Here is a 17,690-nt window from a genome sequence, read left to right on the forward strand (position 1 = left end):
CTCTTATCTGCCTCTTACACTGGCTTTTTTGCTGTTCTCTGCCTCTCCTGGCAGGTGACCTCCAGGTCAGTCTGTTCAGGTGGTTAAGGCCTTTTGCCCAATACACACAGCATAGGGTGATCCACTGTTTACCTTCTGAAATGCCAGAATAGAGGCATTACAAGGTGCAATTCAAAATCTAATCCCATCTGTTGAGCTGGAGTGGCTTTTATGAGTTGATGAAACAACTCTTCTGTATTGAAACTGTAAGTGCTCTCTGTGGGCCACTGTCTTTACTGTGACTCACACACACTTGGCATCCTCTCCAGAGAAGCTGACCAACATTTCCATCTTCTTCCCCACTGAGAAGTTCTGTACTCTTAGGCTGTGAATTTATTTGCTCCAGAACAGTGACCTGAGTTGCAGCTGGTCCAAAGGGAAAGAGATGTCTTGCAATTTGCCAGTTCCACGGTCCTCTTCTGAGCACAGGAGAGCCCTGTTTAGTGGATTGAGGCACTGATCTTGCATTTTTGTGATTAATATGCTTTATGCTTTTGTTTGCATCTCTCAGAGTGGCGTTATTTATTTTTGTTGTTCATCTGCTTTGGAAATGAGAAAAAGGTTATTTTGAGTGCAGTATCAACTTGGCATCATTAAAAAAAAGTGTCTCTTCTTGCCAGTTTTTTTCCTGGTTCCCCTAGGAATGCATTCCTGTTGGGCTGCTTCTGCCACTGTGTGTGTTGTGCTGTGTCTCCAGAGCAGCATACTCTGCATGTGTGATGCTGGCATGTCTGAGGAGGGATTGATTCCCCCAGGCATGTGAGTCCTGCCAACTCCTCAGTTAGAAAACGTAAGGTTTTAATATACATTGTGCTTTTAGTCCCAGTTTGGCCCCTTCTTTTGGAAGGCATTTTTTCGGAGCAAGGAATGATATACTGCATTTTGTTGTGGTCTGTTTTGTTTGGTTGGTTTTTTTTTAATTAAAAAAAGAGTTTATGGTTATGTTCAAGTAGTTAATCAAACAGCCTGCACCTCATTCAGACCTCTCCCCTTAGTTCCCTTCTCACTGTTTCTTACCATGCCTGCTTCAATAATCTGAGCTGCATGGGAATTACTGAGATGGGATCCAAAGCTAGAATCTGAATCTGATCTCCTGACATGCCCATTAAAATCTCACTACAAAATGATTATTCCAGGGTATCCAAGTGGCTGCATGCTTGGTTTAAATCCCTTGGAGGGCTGTTGGTCCTCCTGGCTGATTGTGTTACTTCAGCTGCCTTTATGATCCACATGTCCTGGGCCTTACCCTTCTGAAAGAGGACTGTCTGTGGCCCAAGGACAAGATCCTGTTCTGTAGCTCTGAAGTGATGAGCTTTTCAACAGAAAAAAAGAAAACATTCTTCAGCTTCCTCTTGGAAATGTCTGAATCATTTTGGTTAAAGCCTTAAGTGGGACAGATACTTTGCTTGAAGGGCAGAGCTGGCAGAAAGACTGCAGCCTAACAGTTAATTTGGCAGAGTGATTCAGAATGGAAAATATGCAACGTTGCTGTGTACCTGTGCCCTCTCAGTCCCATCAACAGAACGCATTCCCATCAGCTTTTCCAGTGGCTGTTAGTCTGCAGATGCTTCTCTTCACTCCTCACTTTTCAAGTTGAACTTTATAAATTTTCAGTAAATACTGGGCTCTCTCTCTCTGAAAGTCAGTCCTCTTAAATCTGCTTCTTCCCTAGGGTGACAGTCTTAAAAATGTATTGTTTGCCTTTTTTTTTTTTTTCTGAGTTCAGAAAACAGTGATTTAAAGTAAATTATCTCTTAGAAGACACTTAGCCAATTCACAGTCTGTGCCCATTTAAGTGGTAGGGGGCAGGATGGAAAAACAGGAGAGTATAAATTGTGCTGTTGTGAATTATTGTGCCATAGGCAAGGGTTTCTTTAGTTTTCCCTCCATCTTAACATTTAGTCAGAGGACATGTAACTAAGGAAGAAGTTGCAGTGTGGGAAGGGATGTTCTGATTTCCATGGCAGTAAGACAGAAGGTTTTTTATATATATACAAACACTTCACTATCACTTCCCTGATATTACCTGTGATATTTTGAAGGCTGTTGGAGGGAAGGTACATCAAGGGAGGCCTAGACTGTGTCACTGCTGATTCTTGCTCTGTACTCTTGTAGCCTTGACTGGGTCCATGTTCAGAAATCAGAAACCTGTCAAAAGTCAATATATCTACACTGAATATCCAAATTATTAGTAGTGTTCTACATGCAGATTAGCTTTTTTTTGTGCTTATTTAACTGAATCTTGGAAGTAGCCTTCTAAAAATATTATCCATAAATGAACACAGGATGAGTGCTGTGCTAGGCACACTTAAAATGCTCTCGTGTCTTTGAAATCTAAAATTCTTTATTTTGAACTGAAGAAAATAGAAAGAAAAAGTCAGAATCCCTAAGGGGAAAGTACTGCATGTTCAGATCTCTTGTCATGGCCTATTTGATTTATAAATATAAAAAAACCTGTTTGTGTTCTAGAGCTGGGGCTGGTCCAGCGTTCTCTGTTGTTCTCCCACAGTGTGACAATCATCCAGAAAGCTTCCATGAGGATACGGTGGGATTTTGGGTGCATTATGGTATAAATGTATCTCTGGCTATAAACTGTCAATCTCCATTTTTGGGTGAGCCTTAAAGGAAGATTCAGGCACAAGGAAACAGACTTGTTTGGTGACAGTTCAGCATCGCTTCACTTGCCATGTATGATCACCCTCTCAAGAACTGCATCCTGCTGCGATGACAGTTTGCTGGAAGCTCTCCACAGATTCATTGGAAGTTGGCTGAGCCCCAACTCCACAAATTACTGGTCAGAAGAGACTGTTTGTAGGGCACAAATCTATCCAATTTGTAGTGTTGATTTGATTCTTTTTTTAATTAACACTTTAAAAAGTGTGTCAGCAGAGTGCCAAAAAGACAAGAAATGATCAGCTAAAACATTTTATTGCAGCATATGATGCTGTTTTATATTATCATAGGAACATGGCACTTAGATATGGCAATATTTTTTTTCTGTTACTTTTGTTCATTTTATGGTCAGCAGCAATTTGAAATAGTCTTCAGAACAAATGCTGGGGTTTTGCCCTTTTTTCTTTTTACTTTTTCTCCTCAATTCTTATCTTCTTTCTCTGAATTTCCATTCAGTCCAGTATCTTGCTGAATTTAAAGCTAATAAGTTGAGATTTTTTTCCCTCTTTTTAATTTTTTTCACTGTAAGAGTGCTTTCTGTCTGGTGTTTCTGGCTTAAAGAGGTGATTGGCAGCTATTATGTAAAGAAGTACACTAGTCTGTAGTCCTCTGGAGATCCAGCAAGTACTGTCAGGATTAATAAAATCTGGCTGGATGATTTTTTGATGAAATCATCTTTCTCCTTCTTTTTTGCTTTGAAGCATAATTTTTTCCTTTTTTTTTTTTAAACTGCTGTTTCCTCAGTGCTCTGTGTGAGACCTGTAACTCCTCCATCCAGTCCTCCAGTGTAGGACTATGAGGGTAGCGAACGTCAGGGTGAAAGATCAGAGCTCGTGTTGACAGCAGTTTAAATGCACCCTTGCTTATGTTTCCTGCTGTAATGTTTCCCACAGAGTTGCCAGTTTATAGCTTCAGATTTTGGAAATACTCTGTGCAGGGAGGCTGTGCCAGGTGCTGGAGCCACCACTACAAAGCCGTGTCAGTGCCGTGTAAGGACTTGGTGCTGCTCCCAGCCCAGCGTGGAGCAGCCGGGGCGAATTCCCACTCAAAGCTCTCGCTCTGCCCTGCCCTTCCCAGGTGACCTCTGTTGGCTGGATGCCCACCCAGCCACTCTGGCACTCCTCCCCTCAACAGGACAGCAGAAAATAGACTGAAAAACCTCCTGGGTTGAGATAAAGACAGGGACATCGCTTACCAGTTCCCATCAGTCATGGACAAAACAGACTCAACTCAGGGAAAATTAATTTGTTGCCAATTAAAATACATTGGGATGGTGAAGAACAAAGATAAAACATAAACGCCTTTTCCCCCATACCTATTTTTTTTTTCCTTTTTGCAAGCTCAGCTTCATTCCTTTATTCCCAACTTCTCTACGTCTTCCTGCCCCCTGAGCGGGGCTGTGGTCGGTCCATGACAGGCCCTCTCTGCTGCTCCTTCCCCCTCACACAGCGTCTCCAGCGTGGGCTCTCCCCGGGTGCAGTTCCCTCAGGAGACCTGCTCCACATGGGCTCCTCTCACCGGCCGCGTTCCCTCAGGAAATGTCCCCCTGCTCCTCCAGGGGTCTGCCCTGTGATGGCTGCAGGGGAAGACGCCTCAGCCTCCCCCTGCTCAGCCCCAGCTGCTCTCAGGGACATTTCTCACACTTTCCCCCTCACTCCGTGCAGGTTTTGCCCTTCCCTGAGGTGCCCCGGCCTGGCTGAGGGCTTGGCTGGGCCCGCCTCACAGAGCCCTGGCAGCCCCCAGCGCCTGGGCACAAGCACCCAAAACCCCCCAAAATAAACATTTCTACATAGGTGTTCCAGCACTTCTACATTTATGTGATTCTTTACAAGCAGGAGAAGGAGACTGTGACCAAAAAAAGCCCTTTTGACCTTCGTCATCCCACAGCTGCACCACAAGGTCAGTCAAACAAGTGGGGAGGCAAATGGATTTTGGTTTTTTTTTCTGCATACAATCTACTTGGTTTTTAGGAGCTCTTAACGATCTCTGTTCAGGAGAATTATCTAATGTCAGAGTGCAGCAGTGGCTCACTCTGATTTGTGAAATCCCTCAGAATTTCCACTGTGATTCTGTGAGTCACACTAACGTGGCTCCTTCAGCTGTGACTCGTGTGCCCCATTTCCAGACTCCGTCACAGCTTCTCTCTCATGGTCCTGGGGTTGTCAGAGGCCAAGCTGGGGGTTCTATTCGAGCACAGGGCACGGAGTACGTCGACTCTCGTGTTCTGTGAGCTGCTGGTGCAGGGGGGTCACTGGTGGAAGGCTGTGGCTGCACAGACGTGCCCCCACAGGGGCTGGCAGGTGCCCTGTGTGCCCTCAGACATCACGGCACTGCTGCTGACCCACAGCCTGAGCGCCTTGTGCTCCTGCTGACCTCTCAGAAAACCTGACTGGTTTAGTTTTAACCCCTGTTGAATGCTGGGTTTTGGTTACGGGGCTGAGATTTTTAGTGGAAACTTTCCAGAGAATTGCTTCCTCTGCTCTGAGGACGAGAAAAGGTTTGAAGATATGGAGGCTGCACACACTAAACACCCACTTAGTAGAAGGACAAAATGTGAAACATTTAGCAGGGATGTGTTTGGGTAACTTTGATGGCTGTACCCTGTTATTGGAAAGTATCCAGGAAGTGACAAGGAGGAATAATCATCTGTCAGTGTCAGGAAAAGTGACTAGGTCAAAAGCACTGTGAAAAATGAAGTTTCCAGAGCAGACATACTAAAGCTTCAGCCTAGTTCACAGTTTCTTCTCTTCCTATCCTGAAGCACTCCATCATAATTGCCTTTGCTCGTACTATACCTGTCAAGAGATGACACTGTTATGCATTAAACTTGGTAGGTGTGACAGCAGTGTGTTTTGCCCTGCCAGAACAGAGGTGGCTTGTGTCCATCTTTTAGTACTCGCCCAGGTCTACTACTTTTTTTTTTCCTAATCTAGAAATAACACCAAACAGTAACACATAGTGTGTAAACTAAATAGACTGTCCTTCCTGGGCCCCTTTAAAAATACTGGAGAGCTGCTTTTAATGCCTCTGTTTATTTTGGTACAGTATCCAGACTGCTGGAAGTATGTTTATAGCATAGTCTAACGAGCTGAGGCTCCTCTCTAAGATTTCAGTGCCTGGATAGAAAAAGCTGATGCTCTCTAAATATGTATGCAAGACTCTGGCTTGCAGTAATAGTTCATGCCATGAGAAACTGCCTATTTAATGCCACCTGAGCTAAGTTTGAGCAGCAATTGTTCCTCAGCATATGACACAGTGATCCTCGTTACTGCAGCTTCATTTGCCTCTGCAGTAGTCAGACTTAGCAACACCTGTGTTGTGAACAGCACCAATTACATTAGGTCATCTGTATTTAAGCTTGATGACTTCATGGGAAGCCATTTTAATTTGCTCTCTACCTGTGGAGCATGAATTCCAGGTCAACTTTGAAATCCGATTAATGATTTAGATGCAAGAAAGGCAAGTATATGAAAATATTGTTCTTTATATTGAACTGAAGTTATAATTCTGCTGTGAGTGCCTGGAGCACATTTAAGTGAGGTATAAGCTGCTCTTTACTGTGCTAAGGCTGACTGGAGAAGAGAATTGATCTGGAATATAGAATAGCTTTTCTGTCAGTGTTTTGGCCAGCCCTGCTTAGTAGGGGCAGTAGTTAAATCTTTCTGAACTTCAACAGAATTTAGGCATTTAAATGATTTACAGATTTTTAAAAACATTGTTATCATACCATGACAGCATTTTAATGAACTACTTTTTTAAATTGCAACTGGAACTAATATCTGCTGGAGTAGTAGCTCCTTCAGTACATAGCACAGTTGTTGCCAGGAATATATTGAATATTTGAAGCCCAAATTGGATGTAGTGAGTGAGTCTAGTTGGCTCATTCAATAACTTGTTAGCAAAGCATAAAAATTCTACTGGAGCAAACTCATCTTATGCTTTCGAAGAACATTCCTGTTCTTTATTAACAGATTGAAGATTGCTTAAGCAGTCTGGGGGTTTTGGGAGGGAATGTCCTTGTGTGTGCCTGCTACCTGGCTCTGATAGCCCACTGTGGGGTTGGGGTTTCCCAGTGCCCAGCTGTGCAAAGTGCTTGTGTTCCTCCCCACGCTCCTTCCTTCCCCTTTTCCGTGTGGGAATAGCTGAGGGAGCAGCAGCTCCCCGGGGGCACAGCCCTGGCTGGCACCTGCAGCACCTGCTGAAAGGCAGGAGGATGGTGTTGCTCAGGGATGACTCACAGGCACCTGAAACCTGCTCTGTCAGCAGCAGAAATTGCAGCTTCCTGAGGCAGCCAAACGTGATCCGTGTGTTCCACCTCAGGCTGCTGCCCGTCCCTGAGCACCTGGCAGGGCACGAGGCTGTCGTCTCACTCTGGGCTGCACTGGACTGCCCCTGCTATTCACCTGAGCAGGTTTTGCTTCAGCAGGTGAGGCCCAAATGAATGTTTTTTTGGGGAAAAGTGACTGTGAGCCACTGGTATTTAATCTGTGTAATTTATTTCATCAATGAGCTAACAGTGCTGTTCCTCACAGCAGTTGTTTTTGCTGGCTTGTAGGACAAACCTGCACAGGAGGGAGGAGGAGCGAGAGGTAACGTGAATCTGAGTGCTTTGGTCACTGTTCTGGGCTTTCATTTGGCACTGGCAATTTCAGAAGGGTGCTCAGGGGGTTGGCAGGGAGAGACCTTCCTTTGAAGTCCTTGGGCAGCAAGAGCACAAGCCTGTCCTGCTGCATCCTGTTTTGTTTCTGGGGTGAAATGTGATCCAGAGTGACCAGAGACAGGTGGACTCTGTCAGAGGTCCAAAAGAAGAGGCTAATAAAAAATCAGATCCTAGGCTTAAGTGTTTTTTACACATGTGCCAAGCTATATAAAAAACCTGTCCTGCATTAGCTATTTTAACAGACGTTAGAAAAATTGACTCTGGTATATCATTTGGTGACTTCAGTTCTTTCTGTATACAAGCAGTTCCATTGATTTAAGGTAGTGCAAAGGAGTATTTGGAAATTTAGTGGAACTGATGCGTTTCTTTGTGTCATACTGAAAGAATGATGAGTTCTTGAAGGAGCAAATAATGCAAAGGACTGAAGTTGTCATGATGTTTAATTTGAAAGAAGAGACCTAGTTACAATATGGCTTTTTTATATACCTGGTCCATCACTGAACAGCACATATGTACAGAAGAAATTAATATTTTTTTAATATTTGGCCCATGTTCTTGCATCTGCAGTACAAGAAAGAAATTTTAAGTGATAAGCTGCACTACAGTGATTACTAGTGTCATTCCTCTAGCTGTGTGAACAACTAATCTTCTTAAGTGGGTGCTGGTATGGATGGAGACCAGGACTGGGGATTTCAGGGTTGTAATTTCCAGCTTCTTCGATCAGTGGGGTGTACTGCATGATTTTTATATTCTACTTAGAAAATATGAAAAGGCACATCCTCAGAAAGTCATGTTCTTAATGAAAAGTATAATTTACTTGGCTGGAAGTTTGTCTGTTCTTTTATCTGCTTTGTGGTGAAAGGGAGTGAGTACTTGGCCTTGATAAGCTCTTGTGCCAAGTGTTCTTTTGGAAACAAAAACGTATTATGGCCTGTAGTTATTTTCAGCTGAGCCTTGTTTGGGAAGCAAATAGAACTTCAGATTAAATAATTGCTCTCCATAGATTGAAGACATGTGGGTTTCTTCTCCACTATATGCTGCCTACTTGCTCAGTGCTTCAGTCTTACACTAAAATCTTAAGAGCCAGGATGCTCTTGGGTTAATCAATGAAAATGGTTTTCATTGATTGCTGTGGAAAGAAAATAACTAACTGGTTTAATTAACCCACTGTCGTGTATATCTAGAAGAGTGCTTATTGATTTGCATGTGTTTAATTAAAACAAAAAACTTGCAGTGTTTGCAGCCCTTGTCTCCTCACTCTCTGCTCTGGGTAGGACTTCCCCAAGTGCCGGTGTGCCCTGCACAGCAGCTCCTCTTGCTTCCCTCGAGCTGCAGCACCTGGGACTGGCACAAGGGCACAGGGAGCAGACACAGAGCTCCAGCTGGGCCTCAGAACCACGGCAGCTGCAAGGGACACTTGAATTTTCTGCCCTTTGTTCTCCTGTTTGAGCAGCAAGCTTGGCTGGAATCAGATGACTAAAGCTGTAGGAAGCCACTATTTGTGCCATGTACTACGTTGTTTAGGACTGGCAGAAGGTGACTTACCTTGTGCTGCTTCTGAAAAAGGTGCCAGACCTCCTCCCCTGTGGTAACAACTCCTAGGGTGTTCAAATGATAAATGCTGATGTGAGCAGAATCTTCATATGAAATTAATTCTAACAACATCCCAGCAGGAGAACAATTCTCTGTTGAGTCCAGAATGTGCAGGACTCACAGCAGATATGGCCTGAGGCCGTGTGTGACAGGGTACAGTTACCTGCTCAGTGAGCTTAGGGCAGCAGCCCTTCAGGGAACACAGGCAATAAAGAGATTAAATTTGGCCCTCTTGTTACATGCAAGTGACTTTAAAGATTCATGGACAGTTTTATTCCAGCAGTCCCAATGTTCTGAGCGCTTGCTCTTATGCCAGTGTTGTCACTTTAATATATTTTAAAAATATGATGGTGAATGTGAACTTTCAGTGTTGAGTTGCAAAAACAAGTGCTGGGCTTGGGGCTGTTTTTTCTTTTCCTCAGTCAATTATTAGGCTGAGGAAGGTGAGAAATCCAATATTGTATTTATCAAGTGGAAAAACTTAAAGGTTGTAAGCAATTCGAGTTGCCTTGGATTGATCTGAGTTTTTTCAGTGCATTTTTCCCGTATTGTCAAATCATCACAGCTGATCTTGGAGCAAGTACGAGATGTTACTGCATGCAGAAATACTGGGAAAAATGCTTGCTTCCCCAGGAATTACAGTAAAGTCTATTAATCTTAGCACACAGCCTATTTTTATAAATAGAATTATGGGTTTCAGTTTGTTGTGGTCACATTTCTGCAAGACTATCCTGGATAGTTCCATCTCTCACTTCTAAAAAGGGGCTCGTGTGGTGTATTAAGCAGTAAGCAGCATCATAAATTTAAGTCTTATATTTTAAGAACAAAACCTTAGGCCTCCTTGCATACCCCATGATGTTTAATATTTCACAAGTTTGATTCTTTTGCAATTCTTTATGACTTTATAATTGTGGTTTTATGGATTTGAGTTCAAAAACTGATTTTTTTTTTATAACTTCAAATAGATTGGATGAAAGTAATTATTATTCTTTGAAATAATTACAAGCACAGCAACTATTTGAGACAGAAATAACTGGGATTTCAAATTCTTGCAGGCAAAGCTATTCGCCCACCAAATAAATCAGTCCTGATGGAAAGGGGGAGAGGAGTAATCACCATGGTTTTGTGGCACAAGAAAACAAGGAGGATATTGTGTCCCAAAAGTCCTACTGCACAGATTTAAGATACCTTTTTTCTCCTAGTACTTTTAGCTAAGGATTAGGGGAAAAAAAAAAAAAAGAGGTCAAACTCTGTCTCTCAGGCTGTGAGATAAGGATAAATAATTTCTTGTCTCAGTGTAATTCCCCCCTTTCTCTAAAAATCTTCAGAATGGTTTTTAGAATAAAAAATGTATTGTGTATGAGAAGGCTAAACAGATTAAAACTTTGGTAAAACTTTGTTTTCCATGAAATTCCAATTTTTAAAAATGACAAGAAAGGTGCTTTCTCCCTACGGGAGTCAAACTGGAGTTGGCAGCAGCAGTGGGAAGGGGGGACAGGAGTAGAATGGGAGGACTTGCTGCTGGGAAAGTGGTTACCACTCCAGTCTGGAAGAGTATAATCAAAATTTCTTAATTCCGTTGCAAGGAAGAGCTTGGGAAGAAAAGAACTGAAGTGGGTTTCTGTTCAGAGTGGTGTATGTGCTGCTGTTTGTTGGTTTGCATTAGGGAGCTGTGGGTTGCTGTGGGGATTGGCAGCTGTCGCCTCCGTGTCTCCTGGCTGTGGGAGCAACCAGCCAGCTCCTCACAGCTTCTGAACCCCCCAGGGGCAGGAGGAAATGTTCGGACCGTTTATTTTGGAAGATAACTATTGCTCTAAGCAACCCCTCAAAGTTGAGGCTTAAAATTGACACTATTACACTGATTTGAGCGTAAACATATGAAAAATGTTATGATATTGAAAAAGAACGTTTAGACTAAGAATGTGTGTTGTGAAACAGTCACAAGTTTTAAATCATTCTTGCTCTTGTAGGAGTCCCGTTTCTTTTCTCTGTAGGAATATGGGTATAGAGGTCAGATTTTGATTGTTTGAACTCGAGCTAGAGGAACAGTTCAGGCAAGGATAGTTCTACTGTGGGACAACACTGAAGGTTTCAAAATTTGCTTTTGTTTTCTTGGGAAGCACAATATTCTGTAAGATTCCAAGCCACCCTTGCAATAGTCGTGGGATTTTTCAGTTCGACTCCTGCATGTCTGGAGTTTGGTCTTAATATAAATTTCATATAAACTTTAAACCTGGTTTTGCTTTAGCAAAAAAAGCATAACTAGATTTGGTCAATGTTGAGATGATCTCCAATACCAAAGTAAGCATTGCCTTGACTTCAGGAAGGCTTATAAATAGTTCTCATGTTTATTGCTTGCCCTCCTCCCTCTCATGTAATTTATTTGTTGAAATGTAAAAGCCCAGTAAGTGTTGAATCGTCTCATCAAATAAAAGCTATTCTGACCTCTTTTGACAGGGGAAGAGGAGGAAAGGGGGAAGAAAAAAATCTGCATATTCTGCACTTAGGAAAGGATTCTCTGAGAAACTCTGTACGTTCTCAAACAAATGCAACCATGCAGATGGATCCTCCTGTCAGAGTCCTTGTCCTTCCCTGTTGGTTCTGTGTGTGCAGGGTTGTTTTAAAGTTCAGCTCTGCTGGACCCTCCCTGCCCCCAGTTATGCTTTTCTTCATTAAGTAATAATTCACAACAGGATGCGAGGATGTTGTCCAGTCTGGCCACACCTAATCTGTGCTGGGACACACTGACTTCATTCACTGGGAGGTGTGGTGATTATTAGACAGTTTGTCACCGCACCCTGGAGTGTTTTATTGCAGTCATAAAGTGCTTCAGCTGAAGGAAACCTCGCTCTTTCTAGCGGAAAAACTGGGAACTTTCTGCTTCTAAAAGAACTCGTTCCAGGAATGTGTAGTGTAAAAATTTCACAGCCTGGAATAATCATTGAGCTTGTACCAAATATATAAAGAATTACATGGCTTTTTCCATAGAGTAACAGCATACCTCAATATTTTAAAATAATTATCTTGGTTTGTATGGTTCAGAATTTTCATCAAATCTTGTGTGGAGTGGCTGAAGGGGAGGGCTCACATTTCCCTCCCTCCTCTGGCACACAGAAAGGCTCATTTTATTGTGTGAACCTCTTTGTGGGCAATCCAGAAGGGAAACTGCCAAACCTTGGAAGTGGAAATACTTTACTTTTTGGCTGGTAAGTTGTTCATGACAGAGTAACATTGGAGGGTAAGAATAAATAGAGTTATGTGTATTTCTGGTGCATATTGATGTTAATTGGGTTTTGAACATCAGTTTACGAAACTTTTTTGCCTGTTGTTAAAAGAGGCCTCTAAGTTAATCAGAAATGATAAAAAGAAGATGCTGTCCCTTGCAGAGCACCAGAAATGCAGCTGATGAATGACCAGACTGAGGTATTTTTAAATTCTGGCTTGCTGGAGGGAACTGAACTTCGAGTCACTTCCAAGTAATTAAATCAGGAGGAACAACGTTTTTAGAATAGTGCAAGGGATGATCCATATTAAGACGTGCTGGTTTCTTGGTGTGAAGGCAGCTACACTGCTGAAATGATTTCCTGTGGTTCTAACTAGGGAAATTGGGTAAAAATAAGCAGCTGGAGGTGTGATTGCCTGTGTAAGTAGGAAAGGACATAAAATTCAGTCCAAAGCTGATTTGTGAACTTGAGGAAAACAAGATGAGACAAATGATAGAATTTCAGGAAGTGAAGAGATTCTCATGCCAACCACGTGGCCTCCCACAAAGGATGTTTTCCTCTATCTTTTACTCCCTGGGCTTCATCCCATCTTGTTGTAAGTCAGTGCTGAGATTCCAGGAGAGTGCAGGGAGCTGGAAACCAAGAGGCTCAGTCTCCCTGAAGGACACTTACTGGATCTCTACCTGCCTGAGTTTAAGGCATGATAGTCACCTAGTTGGGGATAGAGGCACATCTAATAAAATTAAACCAACCTGATAGTCCTGTGTTTGTAGAAGAGGAATGAGAAGGGAATAGTTCTGTGACACAAAGCTGAGCTGTGATGCTGTTCTTCCTGTGGAATTTTCTGTCTTTTGTAACAATTTTCAGAAGCTGATGACAGCTTCAAAGGTGGGAAAATCTTTCATTTCACATATTGCTTCTGTTGATGCTATGCTGAATATCCTTTCCTGAGTCCTTACGTCTCCTTTCCCAAAAGAGTTTACACCAGAGGGAGAACAGGTTAACATGGACTGTCTTGCTGTTTGTCGCAGATCGGTCCCATTTCCTCATTTTTTGCTCATAAAATGAAATGTAGAAGCCAAATATGTTTGCCATGCACATTTGGCATGGTTAAAAGGCTGCTTTTGTTCCGAGTGGAGGAGCATTAAGAAATGGTGATGGAAAACATGGCGAGGCAGCACCACTGGAGCTGCTTTGGGGCCAAGGAGTAGCATTTATGTGCTGTTGATTCCTCTCCATTTATACATTGTCATTGAGGGAGTGGTCTCAGCTATTTATCTCCATTTATACATTGTCATTGAGGGAGTGGTCTCAGTTATTTATCTCCATTTATACATTGTCATTGAGGGAGTGGTCTCAGTTATTGATCACTATCACTGCAAAGTCTCCTCTTCCTTGCAGTTAGTTTTTTCCAGTTGCCAAGCTGTTTCATGTGTCCCTATCCACGGGAAATCCCTTTTCCTAGGAAGGGAATGTATAAGCAGCCAAGATCTCCTCCCCTTTCTTCCAGCCTTAGAGGGTGTCCAGCTCCTCTGCTGCACTTCTTCCATCAGGAGAGGGCAGTTCCTTTCTCCCTGTGAGTGTGCCAGGCAGAGTCTGTGCAGGAGCACAGTGCAGGACCCCAGGCAGCCTTTCCCTGGCCACTTTTGTTTTCAGGAATCTTGAGAGGCTAGAGGAATTAAGCAAAAGATGCTTGCATACCTCTGGCAGATAAGATCTGCTGGGTGCTGTGTAGTATTTTAGATGACTGGCACTCTCTTAATGCTGGAGGTCCTGTAGTGCCTGAGCTTCAGGCAGTTTGATTATAAAATTGACTCTTGGCTCTCTCCACATCAAGTGTTTGGGCTGCCTAACTGTAAATAATAGAAATTTCCTGAGCTACTAGCATTTAGGGTAATTCATAACTGTCACTTCTCTTTTTATTTTATTTGATTTTTTTAATCACTTTGTACATCTGATTTCTCCATCAGTGTAAAAATACTGTCTGGAGAGCAATAAAAAAATTAGGAGCCTCACTGTGCTTGTATACAGCAAGGCAGGAAATGGACCTCCTAAAAGTGTGTGCAGGTGTGGCCATAAAAATGCTAGAGTGCTGTTGTTCATTGGAAAGGAGTTGTTCTGGTGAAAACCCTGGAGTGCTGCAATGTTCTGGAACCAAGAAAAAGAGAAACTGGGCAGGGTTGTGCTTTCCAGACCCCACAGCCCACACCCCATCCCTTCTGGAGCTGTTTGTGCTCAGGGGTTGACTGAGGCAGCTTTTTCCCCCTGAGTTACTGAAAGTGTTGTGGACCAAAGAGAGCTTATCTTGCCTTGCCACTTGTGAATTTGCCTTATTAGGAGGCATTGTTCAGGTAAGGAACTCTCCCTCTTTTTGAGGCTAAGACTGAATATTTTGTCCAAGGGAACAACAGCTTTATAGCAAGAGCAGTTTCTCTGGCAGAGCTGTAGAAATAAGGCAGCTTAACAACACAGTTTTTTAGAAAGTATACTTTCTAAAACGTTTTCTGGAGGGAAACTTCACATCAACAGTTATTTATCTTCTTCTAGGGGAAGGAATTGAGGTAGTGCAACACTTTGCTGTTTGATATCCAGTGGCAGAAATGGCTTTGACTTTCATACTGATGATGTTGTGTTGGTATCACTGAGGGCACACACCTCTGTGCCAGCCAGTCCACTGGGCTAAGTTCACTGTGGGTTCTTATGGAAGCTAAACAGTGTTTTCTTTTTTGGGAGAATATTTTTGTCTGGTCTTTGGCACTTCCCTTTGTGTTGAAAACATAACATTTCCTTCCTAGGGCATGCATGATTTACAGTAATACCCTATTATTTAGGCATGGAGCACAAGGAATGTGTTTGCAGGAAAAGACCCTGCTTTTTAGTAGGATTGTAAATGAAGTGAAAAGGTGCATTATGGGGAGGCTGTTTTTTCAAGATTTCCAACATACCATAGTTGTAAAGCTTTCTAAACAAATAAAAAGAAAACCACTATATGTAAGTGGAGCCTTTTGTCCAAGTTACAGCTTGGAGAAATGTTTCATTGGGATACTAATTTTAAAGGATTTTTACAATTTTAGGTTTTCAAAAATTTTATTTGTATTAATAACTTCCTAATTATTGCTTCAATTTGATGGCAGTGGTACAGTAAATACTCTTAAATAACAGATACACAAAGATTTTTTTGTGTGTTGTCAGGCTATAGTTAGAGCACCAATGAATCAGCCAACAACTGCTTTGGTTGTTGCTTTCACAATAAGAACTTTGAGATTTAAAAATTGTCTGCCCTTACCAAGAAAATGACGTACTTTGAAAGCTCTTGTTGAGCTTTGGTTTTGATCAGCAAATGGTGAGTTTGCTTTTGGCCCAGCTGAAGATCTGATCCAAAGCCTGTTGAATCTCACTGGAGTGATGCCAGTTGTTCTAAAGAAGTGCTGGATCTGGCCCATATTTTGAGCAAAGAGATGATGAAGGGCAGTAGTTAAACATCTGTCAGTTCTTTCCAGCAAGGCCACATCTGGTTTCTTTTGTAGCTTGCTTCTCCTTTATCTTAGAGTTCAGTCTCACTCCTGTGGGCCAGGAGCCCAAACTTGTATTGTTTTTCATACTCCCATCCTCCCCCTCCTCCTGAACACCCATGGTGAAGCAAGCAGGACAAAGTACCGGTGTATAAAACATAAGATCTTCCAGACTTTGCATGGTTTAGATTTCTTTGTGTGTTTTTCCTAAGTTTGTTTTTGAGAACATCTGCCTCCCGTGTCTCTCACATATTTGCTATTTTTCTGAGATACTGGAAGAGTGTTTGTAACAAAGAACACCATGGATATAGCTACAAAACTGGCAATTTATTTCCTTGCTGGAAAAAAACTCTGAAACAGTCTACCCAGTTAGAATGTTAAGGGACTGATTTATCCTTTTCCTTCATATCAGGTTGTTTTGAAAGTATAGTGTGAGTGTGTGTTTATGACCCATGTTTTAGGAAAGCATTTTCTTGTCTGTGTGGGCCTGACTGACCAGGCCAGTTTGACACTCCTGAGAGTTTCTTTGCAGTCAGGTAGGTTTGGGTCTGAATTAGTTTATGTCTTCAGTGTACATCTGAAAATTACCATTTCATAAGGTTTGAGTTGTCTCAGAGGCGATGTTGGAATCCTGGTGTGTATTGTCACACGTGTCATGACTCTTTATTTAAGCAGTCTTGGGTGTAAAATTAGCTTAGAGATGTGTTGGACTGGGGAGTCGAGAGCCTCTGATGCCTCACTCTGCTGGCAGGCCTTGTACCACTGTGCTTGTGCAGTGCTCTAGAGGGGACACTGCTGCTGAACACCTCTGTGTCACCTGGCTGAAGGCTTCTGCTCCTGTCCTGAGTAACCTGCCTGAGGGTCTGTTGAGTAGAGTGGAAATGTGGCTTTGGGATACACTTGTTCAGCTGCTGGGATGTTCAGAGCACTCAGGGGAAGGAATGCAGAAAAGATCAGAAAATACTGCAGGGGAAAATTGCTGCAAAATTCCTAACTGTCAAAAACTGCCAGAAACTGTCAAAACCCTTAAATAGCTTGCTGGGCCAATAAAACATCAGTAGAAATACGTTGCTGGAGAGCTCAGTTCCAGGCAGCCTCAGTGTTACTAAGAAATGAGGAGTTATCCTGTCTCCCATTTTGTCACTGGTACCTTAAAAAAGATTGCTGGATCCATTGGTTGAGGTTTAAATGGGCTATAAATAGGGCCCACTTCCTTGTGTTAATGTTTCTGCAATTAGAACACCTAAGAAACTGTCATTTGGGGTGCCTTCCAGTTTCCTGGGACTGGGAATGTGCTTCAGTAAGGGTTTAAGGTGACTGGTTGGGAAGCAGGAAAATCAGCTTCTCTCTATAGTGTTTCCAATGGTTTATGCAGCACTAACATACATACATACATACAAAAAATATATATACATACAATAGATATGTACTATATTTGTATTTATATATAATTATATAATATATATAGAAATTGCATATATTTATACTGTATATGTACAAATACAGACATCCAGGAAACCCGTGACAGAAGTAGGACAATCATAGTTTGTTCAGAAGAGTCAGCAGTTCATTTTTTTCCTCATCCCTTGGAGTTTTAAACCCATCAAGCAGGACCTGCATTTCTCTCCACTTTGTTTCTCCCTCGCTGTTTGACCCAGCACAGTTTGTTGTTCCCTCCTCCTGCTGCACCTGAATGTTTTTCTAAATAATTTGCATATGAGGGAGATGTGAGTGAAAGCCATGTCCAAACAGGAGAAAATGTTTTGAACGTTTCAGGTGTTGGACCAGGGTATTGAAACTACTCCAGGATTTTGTTTGGTTTGGAAAAGGCAACTGTGGGTTTTTTTTCTCTTAGTAATAAAATCTCCAAGGTGAATTGGAATGGCTGAGATCTGTTTCTTCTGAATTTAAGCATCCAGCATGTGTACCTGAGATATGCCAAGGCAACTGGAACGACTGTGATTGATCCCATGGAAAATGGAAACCCCT

The 17,690-nt window shown here is 42.4% G+C and overlaps 1 protein-coding gene and 1 long non-coding RNA gene across 9 annotated transcripts in view; one reads left to right on the plus strand and one right to left on the minus strand.

The window, feature by feature from the left end:
• LOC108497666 overlaps nucleotides 1-4,349 on the minus strand; it is a 10,170-nt gene extending 5,821 nt beyond the window's left edge. The window contains exons 1-2 of the long non-coding RNA XR_001874932.1: nucleotides 4,028-4,349; nucleotides 2,066-2,187 (exon numbers count right to left, since the gene is read on the minus strand). This is a non-coding gene — a long non-coding RNA (uncharacterized LOC108497666). The remainder of the gene's footprint in view (nucleotides 1-2,065; nucleotides 2,188-4,027) is intronic.
• Nucleotides 1-17,690, plus strand: part of ZDHHC8 (zinc finger DHHC-type containing 8) — a 121,472-nt gene that overhangs the window by 16,854 nt on the left and 86,928 nt on the right. The window contains exon 1 of one of the 8 annotated variants that reach the window (XM_017815494.1): nucleotides 4,374-4,611. The exons of the other annotated variants lie outside the window; for them this stretch is intronic. The gene's annotated coding sequence lies outside the window, so the exon portion shown is untranslated. Of the gene's footprint in view, nucleotides 1-4,373; nucleotides 4,612-17,690 lie in introns of those variants that run through there. 8 annotated transcript variants of the gene reach the window in all.

Source organism: Lepidothrix coronata, unplaced genomic scaffold (assembly GCF_001604755.1).
Source record: "Lepidothrix coronata isolate B3197 unplaced genomic scaffold, Lepidothrix_coronata-1.0 Scaffold51, whole genome shotgun sequence".
NCBI classification, from domain to species: domain Eukaryota; kingdom Metazoa; phylum Chordata; class Aves; order Passeriformes; family Pipridae; genus Lepidothrix; species Lepidothrix coronata.